Source organism: Anabrus simplex, chromosome 12 (genome assembly GCF_040414725.1).
Source record: "Anabrus simplex isolate iqAnaSimp1 chromosome 12, ASM4041472v1, whole genome shotgun sequence".
In the NCBI taxonomy this organism is placed as follows: domain Eukaryota; kingdom Metazoa; phylum Arthropoda; class Insecta; order Orthoptera; family Tettigoniidae; genus Anabrus; species Anabrus simplex.
Window position 1 is genome coordinate 61,035,943 of NC_090276.1, and position 16,881 is coordinate 61,052,823.

Here is a 16,881-nt window from a genome sequence, read left to right on the forward strand (position 1 = left end):
GATAGTAAGAGTCCCTGTGGTTACTACACTTATGTGATGAACACCATAGGTTTGTGTTGCCTGTAAGTGGCGCCGCAATGTGAGAAACACAGTAGGTCTGCGTTACATTTGCATATTACATTACCTGTGAGTAGTACCATAATGTGTGGAATACCGTGAGTCTACGCTACTTCCGATTAGTACCGCAACATAACAATTACCCTAGTTGTACATTTGCTCCAAGATTCAATCGAAGATTCAATTTTTAAACTAGATTTGCATCGCAAGGGACTTCCTGCAACCAAGCAAAATATGTCGAAAATACTACTGCGGAACAAATTAGGTATGTACTGGGCCTTGAAGTTCTACGTGCCATCGCTGTTCGTGGTTATCAAGAGCTATAAAATCACGAGTGGACCAAGCGACAGAAGAATAATTGGTACGTTTCCTTATCAATATAAGGGAAGCGAGGAAATTTCCTAGGTTAGAATGCATATTTGTAATATATCCCTACAAGATGAATATAAACGAACAGCCAATGAAAGAAAAGAGTGGTTGCATCGATAAGGCATTAGCCTTTAGAATATTGATTGATTGATTGATTGATTGATTGAAGATGGATATGAGTTCCTAATGTACGGATTTCATTGTTAAATATAACTTGCAATACATTTTATAAAAATGGAACGTTGTTTTGGCAGTAGTTCTAGCAATGTCCGTGGCTGAAAGCTGCAAAGCACCCCCCCCCCCCTCAAAAAAAGAACATTTCTATGTTTCATGAAACAATATCCCTTATCCTTTGTATATACATTTGTCTAATGCTAACTTTACCATTAAACTTGCGTAGTTCTGTTGTGTTAGAAAAGTGACAAGCGCGATTTAGGGCAATTTGTAGCGAATTATATAATATAAACTCGTTATACAAGGCATAGAAGTGCACCATTTTATTGTCAAAGTAAATATAAACCGCCTATGTATTAAGTGGTCAAGAAAAGTATCTTGTAATGCGTACGTGACGGTACATATCGTGATCACGTTCACACGTCTACGTCTATAAATTAACCACTGGGATGTGAATTTTTATTTTTAAAATCTCTCACATATTGGTATTCGAACAAAGCCCCTCCCATTTATGTAGAATCTGTGTCACTGTTGTGTTAATATGGAGGGAATTCATCGAAATGCTTAAAAAATGTTTAGTCATTTAGCACGTGTTATAAGTTTTTGCCTGTTATTTATAACGGTGACATATGTAGTAGAGTGGTGGCCCGATGACCAGCGTTTGGGGAAGTCCCGCATTTATTAATCGCGTGGTCTGATAAGGATAGATCCATATGTAACAACTGTTATCTCTGTTGATAAGGAAGTAGGCCTATCTTACTAAGCTAACGCATTTGTGGATACTTTTCTAGTTACGGAAGGAGACTTGAGTACGATGCATACTTGCAGCGGAGCGCAGTCCACTGCTCTTTACGATAGGACTCGGACTGCAATTCGGAGAGATGAAAATCGAATCTCGGCACAGAGATATTATGGGGTTCCTGTCATAGACTAAATGATATGGTACCATTGCCCTTTGTAGGCCAATGTTACAGAACAGAATATTACTCCATAGGCCATGCTCATTCTTAGAATCGTTCGCTCCTTTTTAGCATATCGCTCTGCAAAACAAATGCTTTGAACTTTGTCAAAGATCTCTATAAAGATAGCAGCAAGCACTATTGGCTGTTCTTTTCTCGGTTTGCACCTTATCGCTTAACTCCCGATCAGATTAGAATTCTTGAAAAATCATGTTGACCCCCTCTGTGCATCAGGTAGAGAGTCGGCCTCCGGAACTCAAGATAGCGGGTTCAAACCTGGCAGAGGTAGTCGGATTTTTGAAAGGCTGGTACGAGTCCATTCGCCACTCCATGCCGTACGATGTCAGGTTGTAAAAGATCCCTGGTGACACATTTGGTGTTTACTGCACAGAGTTCATTAAAACTCAGCCATAGACGCGTAAGAGAGAGATTCGGTTTACTGTTGCTATCTAGTGCAGGCCCCGCGGTGTAGCGACAAAGTGCCTGCCTCTCACCCGGAGCTCCCTGGTTCGATTCCCGATCAGGTAAGGGATTTTTATCTGGATCTGAGGGCTGGTTCGAGGTCCACTCAGCCTACGTGCTTATGATTGAGGAACTATCCGACGGTGAGATAGCGGCCCCGGTCTAGAAAGCCAAGAATAACGACCGAGAGGATTCGTCGTGCTGACCACACGACACCTCGTAATCTGCAGGCCTTCGGGCTGAGCAGCGGTCGCTTGGTAGGCCATGGCCCTTTCGGGGCTCTTGCGCCTTGGGCTTAGGTTTGGTTTGGTTTTCTGCAGTCTAGTAGGACAAGAGTGAAACCGAACGTTGAAATTGAGGAGCAAGCCACCAGATGGCGTCAAGTTAAAACGTCTGCACACGGTAGCTGAGGCCATACGATTATTATTATTATTATTATTATTATTATTATTATTATTATTATTATTATTATTATATCAGATTCCTAAGCTGGTTTGATACTATCGTACACGGTACAGATATATAAGCTATTGGGCCTTACATATTGTCTTACATATTATTTAAAATACATTTTGAAGTCCCAGTTACGTAATATTTTGCAATTAGTGGTAGCAAGATATTACTATTGGTTAGCTTGCTCATATATGAATGAACAAAGGTTTCTTACGTCTCCCTTACATTGAATGAAAAAAGTACAGATACGAATCTATCATGATGAATTCCAGTTTTTACCATTCATTAACCCAGATATTATAGCATCTGTTTAGCTTGGAATGACAGTACTGACACGTTATATTCCTGAGAAGTATTCCAAGACCACCGGCTGAAATCGATTCATGCGGTTCACAAGTCTACTCTCTCTTCCAGTTTGTACATTAGACTTAAGGCGAAAACTGGCTATTTTTAATTTTTGAAGAAAGAAGTAACTATGCTATGCGGTCCAGCTGATTTTTCGAACTAACAGCCGAAAATCGATTACTCCTGTCTTCTCCGACGTATTGTCTTTATCGGGTCCAAAGAGTACGTGGTAACACAGGAGTAACCGGCCTGTTTGTCTGTCGTGGCAGACAGCGTATGGATCATTCCATGTTAAGAAAGCGGTATTGCTCTTATGGTTGCCATTTCGAACGGCTTTGCTCAACGGCCTCACGGGAAGACGCCGGCACGTCAGTTAGTGGAACTTAGTATTTAAGTTCAAAACTGGGGGATAAACTAAGCTGACGATTATTTTTCATGAATTGACGGTTTAGAGGGGGCTCATTTTAGTATTCACAGCATAATGTGAAAACGGCGGCACATACATTGGTGACACTCAGTATTTAAGTTCAAGATGAGTACGCACTGCTCTAAGTACTAAAAAACAAGTTTCACATAAATAGGCGACTTCTCTACAACAGTGGCAAGTTGCCAGCGATTCACGTATTACGCGTTATATTTACCAGAGTAACACAGAAGGAAATATGAAGGAAGACAACAAACCGACGGGTGTTACCGCCATTGTGCTTCCTCCCTTCGAATGTATTTATACCTGTAAAATAGAAAATATTTATTAGTGGTTTTAATAAGACACGGGAAATGCCGGCCTGGCAGTTCGATCCTGGCTCAGTTCGGTGGTATTTGAAAGTGTTTAAATACGTCAGTCTCGTGTCGGTAGATTTACGGGCACGTAAAAGAACTCCTGTGGGACTAACTTCCGGCATCTCGCCGTCTCCGGAAACCGTGAGAGTAGTTTTATTATTATTATTATTATTATTATTATTATTATTATTATTATTACCATTATTATTACAACACGGGAAATAAATACCTGGACATTTTTTTCTTTCTTTCATAATACAATATATAGTACATTATAATATTCCTTAGTCACGAGCAATTATGGGTGTCTAAGAGGAAGGTGTGTTCGCTCCTTGTAGGTCCAGTCCATAAGAGCAGTGCTGCTTTTTTTAACGTGGAATGATCTACGATTAATATTCAGAAACCATTCGCCGAAAAGAGTAATCTTTTCTTTTTTAAATCTTGGCTCTGTAGTTCGTTTTACATTACACTTTAAATAGCAAATAGCGAGCGGAATGACAGAGTTCTTTCTGAGTTTTGAAACACAATGTAATCGATTTTCTTTTACGACTTACCGTAAATCGATTCATCGATCGGCAGCTCTGCGGTATTATACGGTAGACACAGATTCCGGGCAAAAACTACCTAGAGAAGAAAAGACTTGTGCGTCATTACCCTGGCTTTCATTGAACCAATCTTCTCCAGCCCCATTAAAGAATCATTTGCGATTTCACGATGTGTGTGTGTGTGTGTGCGTGCGTGTGTGTGTGTGTGTGTGTGTGTGTGTGTGTGTGTGTGTGTGTGTGTGTGTGTGTGTGTGTGTGTGTGTGTGTGTGTGTGTGTGTGTGTGTGTGTGTGTGTGTGTGTGTGTGTGTGTGTGTGTGTGTGTGTGTGTGTGTGTGTGTGTGTGTGTGTGTGTGTGTGTGTGTGTGTGTGTGTGTGTGTGTGTGTGTGTGTGTGTGTCATTCGTAACGTGACGCACACCACGCAAGACAACCTCTTAAGCCGCTGAACGAAATAAAGAAGTCTTGCCTTTCTGTGGCAGGATGCGTCATGCTGGGTTGTCCCGTCTGCGCCTTATTTACTCTTTTTAAAATTTCCAACGTGATAATAGACAGTGATGTCGCAAACTTAGTGGCTCAAACGGTACCGCGCTGATCTTCTTACTGTAGCCCAAGTAAGAGGGTTTGATCCTGGCTCAGTCCGGTGTTACTTGAAGGTGATCAAATAAGGCTTAAATACTCTTGCGGACAAAATTCCAGCATCTCGGCGTCTCTTAAAATAGTAGTACTAGTAGTAGCAGTGGTGGTAGTAGTAATAGTAGTTACTGGAACGTGAAGCCTTTTTTTACAAGTTGCTTTACGCCACACCGACACATGGATCTTAAGGCGACGATGGGGTAGTAAAGGGGCTAAGAGTGGGAAGGAAGCGGTCGTAGCCTTAGTTAAGGTACAGCCCCAGCATTTGCCTGGTGTGAAAGTGGGAAACCAAGAAAAACCATCGTCATGGCTGCCAACAGTGGGGGTTCGAACCCACTATCTTCCGAATGCAAACTATATTTTTATTTTTAAAATTGTGTGATGTGTGACCTTTTTTAAAAAAAAGTGTGGGTTAACACGTTTTTCCGGGCATTCCGTCAATTTCGAAACTCTTCGTTTTACCGCCTGCCACATTTCAGTGCAGGCAAGGAATTTCGTTTGTCTCTTCACTGCAAGCCTCCACTCAGGCGGTGATGATATTGGCATTGCTGGTCTGGCCTGGTCAGGAAATCATTGCTTATATCGTTAGCGAGGTGCCAGCGAAAGAGATTGGTTCGATAGATAACCAATAACCCCCTCAGCTACAGGTGGTGATGATGGACGGTCGAACAGGAGCTAGAATTTTTCTACATTTCGATATCGGATGCTGGGTATGTTCGCATGAACGCTTTGTTGTTCACTCACGGATTCTGTAGATGTTTAAGGGTGAAAATACTGCTGAGGTATTTTAACACTTCTTAGGTCTAAAAAATGGTGTCTGTATTTAATCTCCTTCCCACAGCATAAAAAGAGGTTCTTTCTTTTATGAAACCAACAATTCAGTTATTTTTTCAGAGAACTTGTGAGCCATTGTCTGTTCTTTGGCAAATACGTATTGGTGTCAGAATGAATAAATAAAAATCATAAATATGCCTTTCAGTAAATGAAACTCGAATTGATAATGATTCATTTATTTGCATCTAAGGAGTCGTTTTCTCATCGTGTCCGTAAGGGTATCCGGCCAAACTCTCGGTCCAAACTGAATAGAGTCCAGCGACTTTAGAAACAACTGGTGTAAGCTGGGAAAATTTCAGCGGACACTTGATCTGCAGGAAAACGCTTTGAAAAGTCTATTCAGGACAACACACAGTACTGAGAGACGTTCGTTTGCCTTCCCTTTCGCCTATATTTCTTTGAAATTTGCTGTGGGCTTGTTTTCTCTCTTTGATCAAAGTTGTTCCGATGAGTTTGTCCTCTCTGTCCACTGTCAATTTTGAATGTAAAGATCTCCCTTTTTTTTTTTTTTGGATGGCTTCTTATATAATTCCTGCTCGGGTGCCAACCATAGGTGTGGGTTATCAGTAATCTCACCTCCCTCCCCGCCCCCCCACCCCCATCCCACTCTCTCTCAGAAAAATGTTTGAGTCAAATCCAAAGCATGCTCCTCTGTTCTCGATGACACTTCCTTTGCCGTAACTGACAACATTCTATTCTAAAGTATATCATGTTTACACAATAAAATGAGCACATTACCGTTTAGTTCTGTGTTAAAACATTCTTTGTAGCTTGCTTCGCACCCAGCAACTGATTTTCAGTGTAGGTTTTCTTGAAGCTACCTTCCGTTTGTGATGACATTTTCGTCTTGTGAACAGTAAGCGATTCCAGTGTACATGTGCTTTAATGTAAGCTTGAATTGTCTGATTTTCCCCATCAACACTGAAAACTCTTCCTGTGAGGAAAACAGTGCATACAACATTACTTGGAGAAGAGCAAGAGTAGAAATTCTTTCATGCACAATGAAGTTTCACAATGCTCAGCGGGTAGCAAAATGGAGTAACGATCGAATTAGTTTAATTGCCAACTCACTAGCAGTGAAGCGAGAAGTGTTGAGCAGTAATGCTCGAAAGAATTGTGTATTTTCCTCTCTTTTGTAGAATTTTATTTTTTGTGATGTCGCTTTTCCGTAATAAATTCCACTTTGACCGCAATGCCGTAATCGTGAGATGAAATAATTACGGACAATCTGTAATAGTTGGCACCTCTGTTCGTACCAATTTAAGATCGTTTTTTATTACAGTGATTTGATTTAAACTTTTCTCCTGTTTTAAAATAATTTTAAGTGCGGCCAGTATCCAGTATTCGGGAGATAGCAGGTTCGAACCCCACTGTCGACAGCCCTGAAAATGGTTTTCCGTGGTTTCCCATTTTCACACCAGGCAAATGCTGGGGCTGTACCTTAATTAAGACCACGGCCGCTTCCTTCCCACTCCTAGCCCTTTCCTGTCCAATCGTCGCCATAAGACCTATCTGTCGGCGCGACGTAAAACAACTAGCAAAAGAGAGAAGAAAAAAAGAATTTTACTTCTGTATTTGTTTCGCGAGTCTGTCATAGTTAATTCTTATCGTGTGTCCGTAAAATGTTAATTTGCTTTTTGTAATGTCGGAGGTTGCCTAGCTGAGGTTATGAAGTTGGACTCAGTTTACCCGAAAGTTCGTGCGTTCGACCTCTCTCAAGATGTCGGAAGAATTAGAAACAGTTTTCCTATTCAGGAGAGGCAGATGGTCGTGAGGTTCACTCAGTCTACAGGCTTTGCTTTTTCTAATGGAATTGCGAATGTTTATAGGCTATATTATTTCTTGTCTTGACGTTTCCGTTTATTATTATTATTATTATTATTATTATTATTATTATTATTATTATTATTATTATTATTATTATTATTATTATTACTTAGAGGCGTGCATTTGCCTTCCTTTGTTCCCATATTTCTTTCATTATTTTACGTGGGCTTCTCTTCTGTCTTCAGACCAGGTTGTTCCAATCATCATCTTTGGTCTTTCCTCTTGATCATGTGTCCATTTGTAAATTTTGAATCTGAAGATTATCCTGTTTTGGACATCTGCTGGTGTAATTCCTGCCTGATTCCAATCGGTTTTGATTTCACCAATCCATTTCATTGTCTTTGGCTTTACTCCTGTAAATTCAACTATTTGTTTTGTAAGTCTGTCCGTATGCATTCTCTTAATATGTTCATAGAATCTTAAACTGCTTCTGTGAATATTTGTGTATTGTTTGATTTCCCGTCTACCTCTCAGTCGGCATGGGCGCCCGCAAGGGGGGGGGGGCAAGGGGGGCGCTTGCCCCCCCCCCTGGAATTTAAAAAAGTTGATGTTCAATTGTTTAATATCATACCAGATTATTTCATAAACTGAACTTACTGACAGTCATTTAGCATATGTTATATTCGCAAATTTCTGTAAACAATTTAATGTTGCTGACGTTATATTGGTATTTATATTCAAGAAAATTGTTAGTGTGCCCCCCCTTGGAAAAGATCCTGCGGGCGCCCATGTCAGTCGGTATTGTTCGTCGGCGAGTTTTGGGCCTAGCATTTTTCTTATGATTTTGCGTTCCTTTTTCTCATTCTTTTCCATGTCTGCTTTCCTGTTCAAAATGAGCGTTCCTGACCCATAACGACATTCTGATTTAATGACTGTATTGTAATGTCTTAGTTTTTTGTGCTTGGAGATACATTGTTTGTTGTAGATATTTTGGGTTAGTCGGTATGCAGTTTCCATCTTTTAGCGTCTAATTTGATTGGGTGTTTCTTTTCGAGTCCATTTTCCTGATTTATATAACCAAGATATTTGTGTTACTTGCTTAATTTTGCCACATTTTGTCTCCATGAATTTTTGTGGGTTTTTTTGTTGTTGTTGCAGGTCATGTATTCTGTCTTTTCAAAAGATATATGAAGGCCGAATTTTTCCGCAATTTCTTTGAGCAGTTCGGTCTGATTTTAGGCTGTTGAAATATTATCATAATATACGTATTAGAGAACGTCATGCTAAACACAGTGAGCTAATGAAGACGATGTGGATCAAGCGAAAAATGAACAAATGCCAGAATGTAAAGTGAGGCTTATCATGGTCCCTAGTTGGACGGTTAGCGAAGTTGAATGAATGAATGTATTCTGCCTTATGGCAGGTCTTGTCATGGGATGAACCTCTTCCACTGTTGCCTGTCCTGCGCCAATTTTTTCATATCCGAATATTTATTTCTTTGATATTGTCCAACATTTGATATTTTTTCCTTCCTCTTCCTCGTTTGCATTTCACCATTCCTTCTTTCAGTAAACAGTCCCTCCTCAATCAATGTCCGATCCAGTTCATTTTTCTCCTCCTAATGATTTGCAACGTACTTCGTTCTACTCCAGCTCTTCGTAATACCTCCTCATTCCTTACCCGGTCTTTCCATTTCACTTGTTCTATTCCCCTCCATACCCACATCTCTAGTGCCCCCACTCTTCTCCCATCTTCCTTTCGCAATTATTATTACTTATGTACGTGTACATTCCTAACCTTATCATGAAAACGAATCGGTTTTTAAGTAGTATTAACGACGAGAATTATACGACGCCGAATTTTCAGCATTTTGTGCCTTTAATGCATCTCGATACAGGATAAGCATTTTAATTACTTTTTAAACAGTGAACCGTGCGAATATTTAATGGATAATTCAAGTGAAATACTTGTCTGTACAGTAGAAGACTAAAATTATTGAATAATTTCTTACGAAAAAAGAATAATGAGGTAATTGAGGGGAGTGGTCGAATATCTCCATTACTCGTACAGTGCTAATGTTAATTTAGCGTGATTGTACGGAAGGGCAAACAGGCTGAGAAGCACGTTTGCGTGCGTGCGTGTGTGTGTGTGTGTGTGTGTGTGTGTGTCGGCAAAGACGTACAAGCGCGGATGTGCTTTCAGACAAAGCAGACGTGTCTTTCCTGTCAATAATGGGATTTTGACGGTTTGTAGCGTTAAATACACCTTGCGTTGTGTCACTCACGGACGGTGTGAACCGGTGTGTGTGTGTGTGTGTGTGTGTGTGTGTAACGCGTCTGTAGGTGGAAGTAGGCTGGATAAGGGGAGAGGGTGCGGGCGTGACTGGAAATAATGGGGTCTGGTTGCTCTGTACATTGAAGCAGCTCAACGACCTTGCCTGGCGGGTATTTCCGAAGAAGTCGTTCGTAGACAAGTGCATTGAATTATTTCTACCCACATTTTAAAACTAGTGAAATACATGGACAATCAGTCGTTTGAAGGCAGTTCGGATTTAGGGAAGGTTATCCCTGCGAGGCTCTACTTGTAGGATTCCAGCAAGATATAGCAGAAATATTTGCGATTCAGGAGGATTTCTATTGACCCTTCAAAGGCTGTTGATAGGGTAGGTCATGGGAGACTACTGACCCAAAAGAGGGCTATTGGAATAGACAAAAAGGTGGTTGAATGGTTGGCTACATTTCTAGACAATACAACTCAGAGAATTAGACTACCATATGTGAAGCGTTAGCTGATTCTGTGATGATTAGGAGGGTGGGGGTGGTCCCCACAGGGCTGTATCATTGGACCCTTGCTTTTATATATATTTAAATTATTTGACTAGAGAAGTAAAATCTCATATAAGGCTATTTGTGGATGATATTCCCTAGTACGCCTCTTCAGTGATGCCTAGGCCATCTATGACAGCTGATGGCGGAGATGTTGAGGATCCAACCAGCCTTCGGGCTGAGGACTAAACATACATACATACATACATACATACATACATACATACATACATACATACATACATACATACATACATACATACATTATCCTATATAGAATAGTAAAATAAGTTAAAATATTGTGAGCGGCTACAGAAAGACCTAGGCATATTCTGATATGGTCAACAGGCAATGGTATCATGATAATCGGAATGAAAAGTCGGGTTGTAAGTTTCACCAAGGGGGAATGTTTCTTGAGTTCTAGTCACGTTGATAGGGTGATAGTAAGTACTTCACGGGGATCACGGTAAGTACCTAGGTGTTGTTATAAGGAATGATCTGAATTGGGGTAATCACAATGAGATTGTAAATGAAGGTTACAGATCTCTTCACATGGTTATGACATGAGGGAATTTAATGCGTGTAGTAAGGATGTATATTAGAGGGCGTGGAAGTTTGGTAAGAACCCGGTTAGAGTCTGGTTCCAGGATTACTTGATTCGAAAACTGAAAAAAGAAATCTAAATAAAAGGAGCACGATTTGTTCCGTCAAAACGAGTAGTGTTACGAAAATGTTACAAACTAATGATCGACCGAGTCGCAGAGGCTCTGCTTTTTTTTTAAAAAAAACATGCTATTTGTTCGGGGCTTCGACCTAGAAAGACCTACTTGCACCATATGTGAGGAACCTGTGTGTATTTTGTAAATGGTGGAGATGTAAAGTGTTGAATATGAGGAAAGGAACGTTAAGGACGACACAAACACCCAGTCCCCAGGCCAGGAATTTTAATCATTTACAATTTTTAAAAAACCCTGACCCGGGGACCGCCGGGTGACACCGCAGGGCCGGACATGCTCTGCCATGATGTACACAACATTCGTACTTGTGCACACCTTTTAAACAGGTTTCTATAAATTGGGCCTATGCACCGTGCGTTTAAAACAGCAGTTGTTTGTTTAAATATTGATAATTTTATATACACAATTAAGTTCCCTGAAAGAAACCATAATTTAATTTCATCGAATGCAAATGTTAAAAACATTTAAGCTGTTTTCAGTCGTGAAATTACCAGCGTTTCGTCCCAAAGGTAGGTATTTATACAAGTGGTGGCACATGCTTCCCCTAGTAGTAGTCTTGTAGCGGCGCATTAGCCGCCAGTGTCTTGGAGAGGTGTAGCAATCCAACTGACGAGCCCACTGCTACACTGGGGCGAAACGGTGGTTATTTCACGATTGAAGAGGCCTAAAAAAGCTTAAATATTTTTTCTGATACTTTTGTTTGCTGCATATGTTAACGTAAACTAATAGAAATGAGGTAAAATGAGATGTCGTATGGCTTTTAGTGCCGTGATATCCCAGGACGGGTTCGGCTCGCCAGGTGCAGGTCTTTCTATTTGACTCCCGTAGGCGACCTGCGCGTCGTGATGAGGATGAAATGATGATGAAGACAACACATACACCCAGCCCCCGTGCCATTGGAATTAACCAATTAAGGTTAAAATCGCCGACCCGCCCGGGAATCGAACCCGGGAACCTCTGAACCGAAGGCCAGTACGCTGACCGTTCAGCCAACGAGTCGGACATAGAAATGAGGTAATGAGTTGGGATACGAAATTGACAAAATCAGAAGTACAAACTATATATTTAATTTTGTAGTGTTCTTGCGAATGTTAGAGAGGTACGCTTTGTTAGTTCAACATTTCTATGTTTCTAATATCCGCTATTAATACACGAAGTATCAAAATCTATGACCGGAATGTGTGAGGAGGATCTCCTTGTTGAGGACTCCAATCACAAAGCCATTTTCCTCATTTACGTAGATACAATACCTCGATTAGGGGATCTTAAATAACAACCGTTTTACCTGTTCATTCAAATATTGACCTTCTTACATGTTGGTACATTTTACTCGGGATACCGCTTATTTTGTATGGTAGAGAGAATTTTGTAACCCCTACCTACTTCACCCTCCTCAATAGGTGCACGACGCCGCCCCCCCCTCCACCTTCTCTACTCCCAGAATATTCTGTACAGGATGTGCACGAAGTCCGTATACCCCTAGCTGATGTACCCGTGCTTCGGTACGGGATTGGTTTTCCTAACTGAAGTCAACATGGGTCATTGCAAAAACGTCAGTAGGAAAGTAGCGATTCATAGCAATGATATCATATAAAATACTCGATCAATGAAAAACCGCACATTTTCCCACTTTTAACGAACATTACTACGGTACCGATCTAACAGTCCAAACTTCGAGAGCTGGAATGTCCAAACCGCAGACAGCCGTGAATACTCCTCTGCCATTATTTCTATATTTCTGTTATCACTTGTATCAGCCATTCTTTCAATATCTTGGCACCAACTGCTGTCTACAATCGAAGTCTATAACAATGGGTATCTGACAGAAATAAATAAATAAATAAATAAATAAATAAATAAATAAATAAATAAATAAATAATGAATACGGGTATACGGACTTTGTGCGCACTCTGTATTTGATTAAACGTTGAGAGATCTGGACTGTATTAAATGGGCGAGCTGTTTGGTTGTCCTGAACATCGTTTCCTGCCACGCACACTGTACCTTAATGAACTGTGTCCACTTCGCAGTGTAGAAACAAAGTGTTCTCGAAATATAAACGTTCCCTGCCATGGAACGGATGAACCCTTGAACGAGCGAGTTGGTCGTGCGGTTAGGGGGCGCGCAGCTGTGAGCTTGCATTCGGGAGATAGTGTGTACGAACCCTACTGTCGGCAGCCCTGAAGATGGTTTTCCGTGATTTCCCATTTTCGTACCAGACAAATGCTGGGGGCTGTACCTTAAGGCCACGGCCGTTTCCTTCCCATTCCGAGCCCTTTCCAATCCCAGCTCACCATAAGACTTATCTATGTCGGTGCTTCGTGAAGCGAATTGTGGATTAATCCTCTGTGGGTCAGTAGTCGAGCGTCGTTGTCCGGAGCCTGAGATCGCGGGTCCGAATCCGGCAGAGGTAGTTGGAAATTTTCAAGCGCGCAAGAAATTCCATTCCTCACTCCATGTCGTCCGACGTCGTCTTGTAAAAGATCTTTGGCGACACATTTGGTGTTTACCCGACATATTTTATTGAAAACTAAGCGATACATCCCCAAGAGTGATCTGGTTTAATCTGCCACCTATTAGGTCTCTAGTAAAACGGACGTCGAAATTGACGAGCAGACAGCCAGATGGCGTCATATAAAAATGTCTGCAAACGGTAGCTGAGGCCATACCAAACAAACTAAACCCCATGGCGCAAAACAGCCCCGAAGGTCGTGACCTACCACGCGACCGCTGCTCAGCCTGAAGGCTTGCAGATAACAAGGTGTCGTGTGTTCAGCATGACGAATCCTTTCGGCCATTATTCTTGGCTTTCTGGACCGGGGCCTCTATTTCACCGTCAGATAGTTGTTCAATTATAATCACGTAGGCTTAGTGGTCCTCGAACCAGTCCTCATATAGAGATTAAAATTCCTGAATTGGCCGGGAATCGAATCCGGGGCCTCCGGGTAAGAGGCAGGCACGCTACCCCTGCACCACGCGGCCGGCTTTATTGTTATTATTACGTATTCACTGGTGATTTGATTGACTGTACATATAAAATGAAATGGCGTATGGCTTTGAGTCGCGGGAATGTCAGAGGACGATTATCTTACCTGTTATTGCGAGCATTTAAAAATGTGAAATGTTTTCAGTTTGGAACCTAAACAGTTTGCAGCGTAAATCAAAATGTTACTGTTTCTACTGTTCATCTGCCGTATTAGGGTGCGAATAGTGACACTGTTTTTGACATTACCTATTATTCTATCATGGTCGGTCTCTCAAAAAAAAGGAAAGCCAGTATTAACATCGTTTTCTTCTTGTTCCCACGTTTGTGAACTTACACTGTGCGAGGCAATAGCACGAAAGCTTGTTTCCTGACAGAAATTACACTGCCAGTAAGTAAAATAGCATGTTTTGTTGTGGTGTTCTTAAATCTCTTGTTGCTCTCTCGCTCCTACACTACGTGATACAACGTCTGTCGTCCTCTTCTCGCTGAGAATTGGGAGAAATGATGACGAGTTGTAACATGCTGCGCTAGGTTCCTCTCCTCTTTCCACCTGCCAAAGAACAAAGCTCGTCTTTTGTTTCCAGGACTGTTCGCACGACCTTCCGTCTTTTCGCCCGCCCGCCCGCCCGCTAGCTTGTTGGCTGGCTGGCCGGCGAGTTTCCCCGGCTGACTTGGAGCGGGAGCTCTGCTCTGCGATTATCCCGACTTTCATTTTCAAATCACGATCTTGCAAGCGGGTCCAGTTCTGTTTCCCGCTCTGTCTCTCTCTGATATGCCCGGAGATCGTGCTCCTAGGCAGCATCCTGCCCCTGCCGTAATCTCTAGTATGGTAGCGAGAGCAGTGTTGTCAGATTCATTACCGGAATCGTGCAATGTACTTATCTGACATTTTTCAGCGAGCTCTTGTTTTTGCAGCCGTGTAGAATTTACTGGAGCGTATTCCTCATATGTTCACAGGATTTACTCAGAAGTATATTCCGGCGGTAAACGGTGGGTTGTAATAATAATAATAATAATAATAATAATAATAATAATAATAATAATAGTAATAATAACAACAATAATATGGATTAAAATAAAAGTACAGACCTGTACACAGCAGCAGATACGTTTACTGATGCCGTTCGTAGTAGACGCGTGAAATTGTATGGTCGCAACTGCAGAATGGACAAGAAAACTATTCACTGTAAGCAGTTCAGAGAAGGTCAAGATCAACTGGTTGGGAAACATAACGCGGGTTTTACAGGAAATAAACGCTACGGACGATACCATTAAAAAAAAAAAAAAAAAAAAAAAAAAAAAAAGAAGGTAGTAAAGTCTTTGTAATTGTGGTTGGAAATCACAGATTCGTGGCAGAAGCTAAAAGACCACCGGACAGAAGAACGGGAAAAACACAACAACGAATTAATGAGATTTTGGGAGGAGAAGAAGAAAAAGGGAAAGCTACCAGACAAACCTACATGTTCAAGAAGAAGAATGCCGAGCGAGTTGGCTCTGAGCTTGCGTTCGGGAGATGTCGGCGGCAGTGAATATGCTTTTCCGTGGTTTCCCATTTTCACACCAGGCAATTGCTGGAACTGTACTTTTATTAAGGCCACCGCCGCTTCCTTCCCACTCCCAGCCCTTTCCCATTCCATCGTCGTCGTAAGACCTACTGTATCTGTGTCGGTGCGATGTAAAGCAATTTCGATTATCAAAATATAATTCTTGTCCTGTGCAGACACAAACCCTGTGAATGCCTGCAACAAACATAATATCTATAGCTTCACTTGCTTCTAAGAATAGGTTACTTTCGAGGAGCGCATACTCTTTTCCAGCGACTGTACAATATCGTATTCATCTATATTACTTTAATTGTACGAAATACTTAGATCAGTTTGTTAATTAAGTGTGAAGGAGAGTAACTGTAATTTGTTTGTTGATAGTTCCGCGTTAATTGTACAGTTTAGGAACCCTTGGCATTGCGACATGGCACCCACTTTAGAAAGCTCTGGAACGGAAATGTTCCTTAACTTCAGTTTGACCTCGGGCACGGTACATAACACCTGCTTTTCGGCAGTTTAGATATTCGTTGGAATGCGAAGGGCTTGCTTAATGAAACATTTCCAAAAGTCGACCGCTCTTAAAGGACAGTTTTCTTTAATTTATATTCCGTATAAAAATTCTGCCTTTCGAATACAGCACTGCGTAATTTTTGTCGTTTTAGGTTATCACACGGTGAAATGAGCATCAGTTCAAACAGCAGTTCGAAAGATTTCTTGAATGTTGTTAGTTTAATTGAAATATGAACAGCCTGCTAGGCAGAATACGAGTTGTCAGGAGTTGGTAGCATTCCGCCATTGTGAAATAAGTTCAAGTATTGCACCTAACTTTGTCTCTCCCCGGGTCTAATATGAATTTGGCTATTTTGACTGGAACGTGGCACTCCGCATCAGATAACCTAATTGGAGAAGATTATAATCGACGCCACCAAACATTCGTCTTCGTCAGATACGTTACACCATTTCTCCCCTGTTTTAGTGATTCACAGCTGTTATTTTGTAACTGTTGAGTAGCATTTTGCGTTGCCACATTGTTTTCTTACTTATTATATAATTTGTTTTAATTTGATTGGATTTGGTATTTGTATTTCTTTAGTTTAATGTTTCATTCAATATTTTAATATTTTAGGATTTAGCGTGTTCATAAAACTGTATTGTATTATATGAAGACGCTACACAAAAGGGCTTTTTAGCACCGGTGGCATGCAAATGATCAATAAATTAATTTCAATCCAATGGAATGGATTACTGCTGCGTCCCAAGTACAACAGCCTGTCTGAATATTGGCGGAAAGTAGGTGGAGTGTTCGATAAATTTGTATGTTCAGTCCGTCAGCGATGCCGCTGGTGGGATCCTCAACAGCTCTGCCATCAGCTGTCATAGATGGCCCAGGCATCACTGAAGAGGTGTACT

General features: G+C 41.2%; 1 protein-coding gene across 1 annotated transcript in view; it reads left to right on the forward strand.

Annotated features, from left to right (window-relative positions):
• Positions 1-16,881, forward strand: part of LOC136884281 (max dimerization protein 1) — a 533,620-nt gene that overhangs the window by 37,994 nt on the left and 478,745 nt on the right. The window lies entirely within an intron of this gene.